Raw genomic sequence first — 12,758 nt, 5'->3', positions numbered from 1 at the left:
CTGAAGAGTCAGGTAAGAAGAAGGTAAGTGAGACTTTATACTGCTTTGATACCAGACAAAGACTGAAGGGAGAATGGAGTGTTATATAGAGGAGCTGATTGAGACAGGTGCGGGTGATCAGTATTCGGGGGAGCGGGAAGGTTGAGTGTTTGTGGCGGGAAGGTCAGGTGGATCTGTGACAGGCACAGAGTCAGAAACAACAGGAGTACAAAATGAATAAAATACCAGATGCAGTTTGTTTTTCAACCAAAATCACAATAATAATCAGAAAAAAATTTACATTTAGTGCATAATGTTGGACTGTTAATGATAACCCTTGTGTTGTGTTCGTTTTGTGCTAACACATTGTGTTCCCGGTCAAAAATGACCAGCCCACTAAGATTGTTTATAAATCTCTCATATTGCATATATTATCACAATATATTCCATTAGATCTTTTTATCAACTTCTTTTTTAGTAATTATGACTGGTTTTGTACTTATTTTTGAACATATTTAAAAATATATATATACACTGAACAAAAATATAAACGCAACATTTAAAGTGTTGGTCCCATGTTTCATGAGCTGAAATAAAAGATCCCAGAAATTTTTCATACGCATTGATTAGATTAGATTAGGGCCTAATGAATTTATTTCAATTGACTGATTTCCTTAAACTGTAACTCAGTAAAATCTTTGAAATTGTTGCATGTTGCATTTATATTTTTGTTCAGTGTGTGTGTGTGTGTGTGTGTGTGTGTGTGTGTATATATATATTGATAGAAGGACAATAATAAAAAAAATGGGCCAATGAAGGGCACTCCCTGTGGGGGGAAAAAAGTACTACTTAATGTAACGCATTGGCAGAGCAGGAGCAGATGAAGATGAGATGATGAAGATGATGTAGAACCCCAGTGCAGTTTAATTATGTAAAGTAATGGCAGACATGGGCCTTGGGGCAGGGGCAGACATTAACTTTGAGGCAGGGAAACCAGGGGACCAGAGGGTTCTAGAGACCATGGCGGAGCAGAGGGTGGAGCTGGCAAAGGACCCGGATACCAGGGCGAACCAGGCGACCAAGGTGGAGCCGGCACAGGACCCGAAAATCAGGGTGGAGCTGTCGAGAGGCCAGGAGGCCAGGGCGGATCCAGCGGATGGCCAGGAGTGTGGACTGACGAGACAGATGAGGGCTGAGGAGCAGAGCCTGATGAGGCAGCGTGGCATGCTGTACTTTCAGGGGGCAGAGCAATTGGAGTTAAGGCGGCCTGGCATAGTGGGTCAGACTTGGCGGCTGGGCATGGCAGATCAGACGTGGCAGCTTGACTTGGCATGACAACATGGTTTGGCATGGCAGGCGTGACAACATGGCAACAATAAATAAATAAAAAAAAAATGAACAACAACACACAAACACGTGACACATAATAAATTAATAACCACTTACTTGATCTGAACGAAAACTGTAAACGCTTTGTCTCTGTGGCACAATAAAATTCCTGTGTTTTAATTCTGCATTTTTCTTTGCGTGCCCTTGCTTAAATTTTGAATGATTGATGATCTAATCAAAATAATAAAAAATCCATTGAAGTGAGGATGAAAAAAAATCTGAATATAGTCAATGATAAAAGATACATAAATATAAAGATATGTAATAGATACTGTAAATCCCCACAAGGTGTCAGTGACTGAATTTACTGCACTAATAGAGGCCACTATTATACTGTAGAACCAAGGTATTCTAACTGTAGGACCCTCCAGCGCCGGCCACAGAGGAATATATAAAAAAAAAAAAAAAAAAATCAACAACAATCGACATAGATTTTTGCAGTTGACCAATAGTTCCAAAAATCAATTATCGGCACAGATTTATCGGTAAAAACGATATATCAGTCTACCTTTACTGCAAATATTTTTACTGTTATCAAGAATGACCATTTTCATTTGTAGTATTTCCATTGCTGATATCAAGAATGATTATGCACCTCTCTGGATTACTCGATCCTGATTAGTCAATAGTGCCATCTAGTGGTCTGTTATCTCTGAGTAACAACCGCACACCCACATATCAGACCGCTCATCCGGTTATTGCGAGTCATCTTTCCTGCTTCTCGGATCACTGTGCAATCTCTCAAAGTAAGCTAATAAAATAATTTCACCTCAAATCAATGTTTTTATTTATTTAGCAAGTGGTCTTGTAATAAGATTCCTAATGTGAAATCGGACATTTATTAATGACTAAATAATCACCACAGAACTTTGAAGCAAACCAGAGGTGGATTTCAGCTGTTCAGCGATTTTATTTCTTCTAACGTAATTACATCAGAATCAGAATGAGCTTTATTGCCAAGTACTCTTACACATACAAGGAATTTGACTTGGTGACAGAAGCTTCCAGTGCACAAACAATGCAACAAGACAGAAATGATAAAATAAAGAAATAAAGAATAAAAATAAGTGAATAGAATATAAAGTATATATAAAAATACACTATAAGACACACAAAAACATATGTATACTGTATACAAATACAATCTGTTATATAAAGAGTGCAAGGATTGATTTAAACGCTAATCAACATTTAATGTCCATTTATTTATTTGGTTAGTAGCCATGTAATAAGCATATAAGCATTAGAATAATAATCCCTTGTTTAGCTTTTTAACTTGTGAAAACTAAATTGTTTATCTAATTCATATCCTATATGTGACTTTTTTATTTATTTATTTTTTTGAGTCAGCTTTCCTATTTCTTGTATACTGAACAGTTATGCTGTGTCAGTTAATTATCAGCACAGCTGTGATTACCATCAGCCTCTGTGATATTGCTTAAATTACAGAAACATTAAACATAATTAACCAAACACAGCTATGTGAAAGGCTGTTGGCATGTTGTTCTTGGGCTCTTAGTTCTCAGCAAGATCAGATATCAAATTCTGCTTTGTCAACACGGCAAATCTTCACGGCCATCTACGTAGTGTATAAACTGGATACAGTGCCCAGCGGAGTGGTTTAGAATAAGCAGGTACACTGTTATAACTCCCCTCAAAGTAAATCAGCTGTCTGCCACCATTTACAGAGGAGCAGATTCTGCGGAGGACCTTGCGGCGTCCTTCTAGTTCACTTGTAATTAGCTTCATTAGTGAAAGTTCACCGCTGTGGGCATGTTGTCTCTCAGGTGCCACAGACCTACAGGCAGGTGGAAGTAATCTGCCGTAATCACCCTCTTGCAGCTTCTCCAGGATCGCAGTAATGACTTTGAGCTCCCACAAAACTTTCGGCACATATTTAGCATCTTTCGAGTTTCTACGGAGCAATCCTGCTGTCTGTGGATTCAAAGGCTATGAAGTTTCCTGAGAAAAGTTGGCAAGTAAAACATGAATCATTCCTAATTATGCCTCCGGAGAGGCAGGTCAGAAATTAGGTTTTCTGGAGATTAGAGAGAATCCGAGATATTTGCATGGACCAAATATTCCATGCTTTTTTTAATAGAATATGATGAGAATACATGGAGCTGCTGCCTGATTATTTGTAAGAATATTCATGCATCTTCATAACATCTACACCGTAAAAAATGTCTGTAATTTTAATGGTGAAAGACTAAAAATGCTACAGAATTGTTTTTTTTTAAAATTGATTAATGAGTATTAACTGTAAAATATACAGTAAAAAATTAATATATTTGAAAAGACAATATAGTAGTTTTTACAATAAAAATGCTGTAAAAATTAAATTTTTTAGATGTAAAAAGTATGATTTTCCTGTATAATTAATGATGATAATTTACATGGTTTAACAAGAGTACATGTACTTTTTACAGTAAATTATTGTTAAAATTACAGTAAAAAAACAATCAGCATTCCCACAATTCCCTGCATGACCCACCATATTTCATTATATTTTATGGGAATAGTTATTTTTCTTATTTTGAATATCAGTTACGTACATTGGGATGTTCTGTTTTATATTTGATGTAGTTTAGTTAATGTTTACTGCATTATTTAAATTGCACATGTTACCCTGATGGTGTTTAGTGTTTGTGTGAGTGATACTGAGCACTGTCTCTACATGTTTATTGGCCATTGCTCCTGGAAGAGCCACTGTTGGTGAACTTCATGTCATCATGTGCTCTTCTGTAATTTTTACAGCGATTAAGAATACTTTATGAAGTTAAAAGCAGATTTTTACAATTTCAGAAGGTTAATATCAAGTTTATTACTTTTTCTTTTTTTTACTGTAAATTTAACAGATTTTTTTTTTCTTCAGTGCCAGCGAAATCATGTAAATTACAACAGTTTTAAACTAAAATGTACAGGTTGTTCTGTAAAGTTGTTTACATTTTTACTGTATTTTATACATAATTATTCTGGCAACCACAGCTGCCTTTTTTTGTGTGTGTGTGTGTGTGTACGCAATAGCCAACATTTCATCAGCTCAAAACAACAGAAGGCCAAACAGTGGTCTTTATTATAAATGTGATGTAAATAATTTTTTATGCAGTGAAATCCGGAAATTCATTCCAAAGGATTTGAAATTCAGGAAAATTTGTGTTTGTGTAAACGTACTTAGCCTTATGTCTTTTTTGTTTGTTTGTTTTGTTGTTGTTTTCCACACTGAATAAAAGTGGTAACCTGTAGTTGTTACTTCAGGATAAATTCTACTCAATCTAACCCAAAAGGTACATTTCCACATGAGCACAATTCGGCACGGTGCAATTATATACCTCTCTCGGCCTGGAATTCTTGACACGATTAGCTAACCGTATTCAACTGTGCTGGTAGAATGGCTTTAGTATATGGCGAATCACAATTTTCAATTTGCTAATGCTAAAGGTAACTTAAGCGTGTTTAGTTGTTTCCAGCTTGCCAAGTTCACTAGTATTTGGGTGAAGTTAATCAAAGTCAATAAAAAATGGGGATGTGAGGCGATAATTTGACATGGTACAAGCTGTGAGGTGATCGTCTGTGTTCCGCGATCGCTATTGGGTCCTTCACTAACGTATAATGTGCGAGAAATAGCAGCCGGTGGAGATTCTGGTGTCCCCCTAGTGTAAGATGGTGTGGCACCACCTAGGGAGTTGGAGCCCTACGCAGACTGCATAATATGTTTATTGGGAGTGGCAGTACTGAACCCCGCTAACTAGCCAAGATCAGCACAGAACAACGTGGTTTTGCAACGAGAACTGTTCAACCCGAAGGTCGAAAAGTGGTCTATGCCTTCAAAAGACTTGGAATATGATGCAAGGACTACTTTAATGACATTTTTGGGTGCTTTATTAAATGTTAAAGTGAGTCACTATCCACTGCCATTGTACTGAATTCAGACAATGGGACTGGATAAAATTATTAAATTATCTCCTTTTGTGTTCTGGAAGAAAATAGAAATAGGGGTTTGGTGAGTAAATGACAGAATTTTTATTTTTGGGTGAACTATTCCTTAAGGTAATAATAGCAAGTTAACACTTTTTACAGTGTTAGTGTACAGTAAAAATGTTTGAAAGGTTTTATTTATGTATACCCCGCTCTCTGTAAATATTAAAAAAAGACTGAGAATGAGATTCAGATCATAATACTTCATGACATTACAGTGAGGAAGATGCTGCCCCTAAAGAGAGTGGTTATCAGTTACAATCAGCTGTGTAATGTGCTTCCCTCGTTTAATAGCTGCTTTGACATTTTGAAGCAGATTGTAGGTTAGTTTAAAGATCTGTCACACTACCAACCCCAGAGTCTCCACTCCATCACCAGGAAAATAACAATTAGTACTGTGATGATAGACTGCACTGTGGCCTTTTGCTTTTATGGACGAGTCACCTGATTGGCTGGGAATTCATGCTGGGTCCGAGAGCTCACAGACTTCATAAATCTTTCATTGGTCTGCACATTTCACATATCATGGTGTGAGTTTTCATTGAGAAGTATGATTATGCCAAAAATGTAAGTACAATTGACTCAAATGATTTATCACCCACAAATTTTAACATTGCATGAACTGTTGACTTGTTTGGTAGGGATTTAGCTTAGTCATGTCATAGGGGAAAAAGATGAACACAACGTGTGCACGTGTCTGAATGGAGGTAAGGATAAGGTAGCTGCTGTGTGTGTGTGTGTGTGTGTGTGTGTAGTGTAGTGTAGTGTAGTCTCAGAGTGACACCTTTGTTAGCGTGATGTCAATTACAGTGGACCAAATATAAGATAATCTCTACATCTGAAAATGTGCACAGCTGCCCAGCTCTTTTCAACATCAGTTTCTAGAGACACCATCCATTCTCACCAAAAGATATAAATAGCTTTCATTTTTAATGTAAAATAATGGTAATTCTATTGGCAGTCGAATCAATATTTTTCTTAATTGTATTAAATAATACAATTGAAGTACCAGTATGTAATAACATCTGTAATAATACTATCGACTCTATCTTTAACCATACCCATATATCTACCGCTAACACTATCCGTACCCCAGCTTTGGTATCCATAAATGTGAATCTCATGAGAGTTTTGAAGAACACTTACAGTATGTACAAAATAAGTACATTGTATCAAATGTTTATTTTTATAAGTACATAGTAGAGAATGACAATATAAAGTGGGACTAAAAACAATCATTATTTGTGCAAATCTGTTTGGTGATGCTGGTGGCACAGAAATACCACACTTCAGCTTTAAGGTAACAACTGCACATTTTCACTTTTTACAGTGAATCAAGCCCATCAACATGACAAGTCAGCCTCCTGTCCACATACAGTAATGTTAGATAGACCTGAATAAAATCTGAACTGTAGAAGTCCATCTAAAAAATAATAATAAATAATATATATACACGACACACACACACACACACACACACACACACACACACACACACACACACTACCAGTCAAAAGTTTTAAAACACTTATTCTTTATTATAATTTGTTTTTTCTTCACATTTTAGAATAATAGTAAAGTCATCAAAACTATGGAATAACATAAATAGAACTATGGGAATTATGTTGTGACTAAACAAAATCCAAAATAAATCAAAACTGTTTTATATTTTAACATCTTCAAAGTAGTCACCCTTTGCCTAGAATTTGCAGACATGTACTCCTGACATTTTCTCAACCAACTTCTTGAGGTATCACCCTGGGGTGCTTTTTAAACAGTATTGAATGTTGGGCATTATTGGCAGCTTTTCTTTATTATTTGGTCCAAGTCATCAATTTCAAAAACTTTAATTAAATGTTAGTTTTATAATGAAATAAATTCATATGGTGGCACAATTATTTTTTTGTCTACAAAACTAATTTCAAACATTTAAGCATACTCCTTCAGATCAAAATATTTTTAAGATCATGAGAAACATTTCAGTCAAGTGTTTCAAAACTTTTGACCAGTACAGTGTGTGTGTGTGTGTGTGTGTGTGTGTGTGTGTGTGTGTGTGTGTGTGTGTATATATATATATATATATATTTCACCTATACTGCAAAGGAGAATGTTTCAGTACCATGGACAGCGTACAGTGCTGTAATCTCCGTTATCATTGTTTACTCCTTCAGGACATGTATTTTCTTTTTTTTTTTTTTTTTTTTACATTTGCTTTATTTTCTTACCTGGCCAGTATTAGTATTTTGTATTTCTTTTTAAATATTTAGAAATTATGTACTTTTATTTTTAAACTGTATGATGTTTTGGTACTTAAAGGAATATTCTGGGTTCAATACAAGTTAAGCTCAATTGACAGCAATTGTGGCATAATGTTGATAACCACAAAAATTATTTTGACTTGTCCGATCTTTTCTTTAAAAAAAGCAAAAATCTGGGTTACAGTGAGTCACTTACAATGGAAGTGAATGGGGCCAATTTTTTGAGGGTTTAAAAAGGCAGAAATGTATAAAAGCACTTACATTAATTCTTCTGTTAAAACTTGTATTTGAGCTGTAAAGCTCTTCAAATTGTCATTTTTATTGTCATTTTAGGGTTTCCAGCTTTACGTCGTCATGGCAGTGAAGTTGTAAAATTGGACAAAAATAGTTAGCAAGTGATTTTATCACACTAAAATAATGTTAACACAGTTTTTACTTTTTGTTACTATACTTTGAAACAAATATTTTAGTATTTACAGATTAGCTCCACTGTAAGTGCCTCACTTTAACAGAATTTATTTATTTTAAAGGAGGTTGTGTTGTGTTAAGCAAAAGTTGTTATGTTATTTTTTTCTTCTACACGGCCTATTGAGTGTGGTACATGAGCACACTCATTCATTAGTGCAAACAACTATTTTCAGCTTTTACAATAGAGTGAACACAAACAAGGTTTCTGAATGCATGTACTGCACTGTGTACTGGAATGCATGTGGACAGTAGGACTGACAGGCCTTTAAAAAGCAATACAAAGACCTAAAAGTATACCGTATTACACATCTCGCCTTTTAAATAAGCTATGCGTCATCGTTGACACTGAGCAGTGGAAGTTATTGAGGGCTGTATCATTTGAATAAATTCCAGCACAAAATGTTTTCAATAGTGTTTTCTGGCACTCAACTGTCAAGACCTTATTGGCTGTTTGGTTTCATGAGGCTCTCTGGGGATTGTAGAGTCTCTATGAGGCTGTGTAGAGAATAGTGGGTTGGTAGTGTAAGAGAATTGATATTGTGATAAACACAACAAGAGCTTTCAGACACAACGGATAAGTCATCTTTGAATGCCAAAAAAAAAAAAAAAAAAAAGTCAAATACTCCAAGTGAGTATGCATAATCTTTGCTGCTGTTTGCTAGTAATGCATGGCATTATGCAATTGTTATAGTTTTGTTTTTTTGTTTTTACTGTGCTATATTGGTGCATTTTATAAGCCTATTAGTCTTTCTGCTGGAGTGGTCTCTTTGTTCCAGTAGTTGCATTATTAACTGCTTATTTGAATGCATCTACTGTACAGTTGTGCTCAAACGTTTGCATACCCATGGAGAATTGGTAAGTTATGTACCATTTTTAAAGAAAACATGGGTGAGCAGGCAAAACACATTTCTTTTATTTCTTGTGGGATTCATATTCAACTGTAGGATATAACAGAATGACACAATCATAAAACAAAACATGGCAACAAAGAAAAAAAAAAATGAAATGACCCGTTCAAAAGTCTGCATAACCTTAGTTCTTAATACTGTGTATTGCCCCCTTTAGCATCAATGAGAGCGTGCCGTCTTTTGTAATAGTTGTCTATGAGGCCTCAAATTCTTGCAGGTGGTATAGCTGTCCATTCGTCTTGGCAAAATGCCTCCAGGTCATGCAAAGTCTTTGGTCGTCTTGCATGAACCGCAAGTTTGAGATCTCCCCAGAGTGGCTCGATGGTATTAAGGTCAGGAGACTGTGATGGCCTCTCCAGAACCTTCACCTTTTTCTGCTGTAACCACTGGAGGGTCAACTTGGCCTTGTGCTTAGGGTCATTGTCATGCTGGAAAGTCCAAGAGCATCCCATGTGCAGCTTTCGTGCAGAAGAATGCAAATTGTCTGCCAGTATTTTTTGATAACATGCTGCATTCATCTTGCCATTAATTTTCACAAGACTCCCCGTGCCTTTAGAGATCACACACCCCCAAAACATCAGTAAGCCACCACCATGCTTCACAGTGGGGATGGTATTCTTTTCACTATAGGCCTTGTTGACCCCTCTCCAAACATAGCGCTTATGGTTGTGACCATAAAGCTCTATTTTGGTCTCATCACTCCAAATTACAGTGTGCCAGAAGCTGTGAGGTGTGTCAAGGTGTTGTCGGGCATATTGTAACCGGGCTTTTTTGTGGCATTGGCTCAGTAAAGGCTTCTTTCTGGCAACTCGACCATGCAGCTCAATTTTGTTCATGTATCGTCATATTGTGCTCCTTGAAACAACCACACCATCTTTTTCCAGAGCAGCCTGTATTTCTCCTGAGGTTACCTGTGGGTTTTTCTTTGTATCCCGAACAATTCTTCTGGCAGTTGTGGCTGAAATCTTTCTTCGTCTACCTGACCTTGGCTTGTTATCAAGTGATCCCCGAATTTTCCACTTCTTAAGTGATTGAACAGTACTGACTGGCATTTTCAAGGCTTTGGTTATATTTGTATGTCCTTTTCCATCTTTATAAAGTTCCATTACCTTGTTACGCAGGTCTTTTGACAGTTCTTTTATGCTCCCCGTGGCTCAGTATCTTGCTTGCTCAGTGCATCCACGTGAGAGCTAACAAACTCATTGACTATTTATACACAGACACTAATTGCAATTTAAAAAGCCACAGGTGTGGGAAATTAAACTTTAATTGCCATTTAAACCTGTGTGTGTCACCTTGTGTGTCTGTAACAAGGCCAAACATTCAAGGGTATGTAAACTTTTGATCAGGGCCATTTGGGTGATTTCTGTTATCATTATGATTTAAAAGGAGCCAAACAACTATGTGATAATAAATGGCTTCATATGATCATTATCCTTAAAAGACAGTTTTTTTGCATGATCAGTCCTATTTTCAAAATCAATGCCAAAATTTTACAATTTCTGCCAGGGTATGCAAACTTTTGAGCACAACTGTATACCTCATGATGTTGCAAACCCACCTAGCTATTGACTTACTTTCTTATGTGGAACACGAAAGAGGAGCCTCAGTCACATTTCACCTTTACTGTATGGAAAAAAGCGACAATGAAAGTGAATGGCAACTGAGGCAAACATACTGCCTAACATCTCCTTTTGTTCCATGGATGAAAGAAAGTCATACAGGTTTGGATGAACTAACACTTTACAACATAGTGGACATGAAAGAATTTTAGAAAGTTGACATGACCTGCGGTAATATGCTATACTCCATCTAAAACTAATTTAAACAGCATTGCGTTCATTCTATTACAATACATGCAGTTGTAATGACTGTACTGCACGTGAAATATTTGTACTTTTAAAGAAAATTATTTGTCACACTGCAGGGCCATTTAAAGAAACGTTCTGGGTTGAATACAAGTTAAGCTCAGTCGACAGCATTTGTGGTGCAATGTTGATAACCATAATTTCTAATCGTCCCTTGGTTATTTAAAAGAAAGCCAAAATCATGGTTACAGTAATGATAATCTACAGTGAATGAGGCCAGTCCATAAAAAAAAAAAATAATAAAAAAAATAAAACCCACACACACACACTGTTTCAAAAGTATAGCCATGAGACAAACATTATATGTGTAAATATGATTTTAATGTGACAAAATCACTTACTAACTATATCTGTTAGTAAGTTACTATAGGCTATATCAAGTATTACAACTTTGTTGTCATAAATTAACGCTGGTGATTTCGTACACGCCGTAACGCCGGTAGATCCTGTGTTTTATCTCACTAAAATCATGTTTACTGTAACACAATGTTTACATTTTGTGGCCACACTTTTTAAACAATGTGTATTTTAAATGTTTATGGACTGGCCCCATTTACAATACTTCCACTGTAAGTGCCTTATTGTAACCACATTTCTTTTAATAAACGGGACGATTCGAAACTATTTTTGTGGTAATCAACATTTAATTGGTATTGCTTAAGTTTGACTTTATTTCATTCAATCACTGGAACACCCTTTATAAAAAATTTCCATGGTAACAATAGTTGCTGCCCAAACAGAAAGTCATACAGAAAATATATATATTTTTTTTAAATATATAATGATGGTCGATTTGAAATTATTTTTAGTGGCAATCAACATTTAATTTGTATTCAACCCAGAACATTCTTTCAAATAAACTAGTGAAGCCAAAAGGTGATTAGAAATTTACTCTTTGTGGTAACATCTAGATTAACTGGTTTGCTTCAAGCAACAAAATAAAATATATATATAAAATATACACATACATTTTATACTACTTAATCGACCTGAATACATTTGGTTAAATCAGCAAAACTAATTATAAGGGTTAGATTAGGTAGAAATAGCTTCTTAAAAGGAAAGGTTCACCCAAAACTGAAAATTCTCTCATTTACTCATCCTCATGCCACCCCAGATGTGTATGAATTTCTTTCATCTGTTGAACTCAAATGAAGATTTTTAGAAGAACATCTCAGCTCTGTAGGTGTAACATTGGGTTCGTGGAGAGGAAGAGACACAGGACTAAATACTTTTCAATGTTTTAATAATAAAGGCTGGAGTGGAACAAAACAATCACGATAAACATCACAACAAACTATTAAACGAAACACTGCTAAACACTACGTAACACTTCATAAACACAATGTAACACTTCAAGGACTGACAATGGATGAACAAAACTAGAAGGTATTCATACACAAGGAACTAAATGAGGGAATGGAATACAGGTGAGGATGATGAGGAGCAGATGGAAGTGAACTATGGGAGATGTAGTCCAGGGGAAAACTGTACAGTCCTTCTGTAACATTGGGTTCTTGGAGTAGAAGAGACGCAGGAGTAGATACTTTTCAATGTTTTAATAATAAACGCTGGAGATGAACAAACGCTGGAGTGGAACAAAACAATCACGATAAACATCACAACAAACCATTAAAAGTAACACTTCTAAACACAACGTAACACTTCATAAACACAATGTAACACTTCAAAGACTGACAATGGATGAACAAAACTAGAGGGTATTTATACACAAGGAACTAAATGAGGGAATGGAATACAGGTGAGGATGAAGGAGCAGATGGAAGTGATGAGGGAAGTGAAATATGGGAGATGTGGTCCAGTGGAAAACTTCAAAATAAGAGTCCTTGAAGAACATGAGGGAGACAGACTGTGACAGTAGGTTGTTACAATGCAAGTGAATGGTTCCA

The sequence above is a fragment of the Myxocyprinus asiaticus genome, chromosome 36, assembly GCF_019703515.2.
Source record: "Myxocyprinus asiaticus isolate MX2 ecotype Aquarium Trade chromosome 36, UBuf_Myxa_2, whole genome shotgun sequence".
In the NCBI taxonomy this organism is placed as follows: domain Eukaryota; kingdom Metazoa; phylum Chordata; class Actinopteri; order Cypriniformes; family Catostomidae; genus Myxocyprinus; species Myxocyprinus asiaticus.
This window is presented reverse-complemented; position numbering follows the sequence as displayed.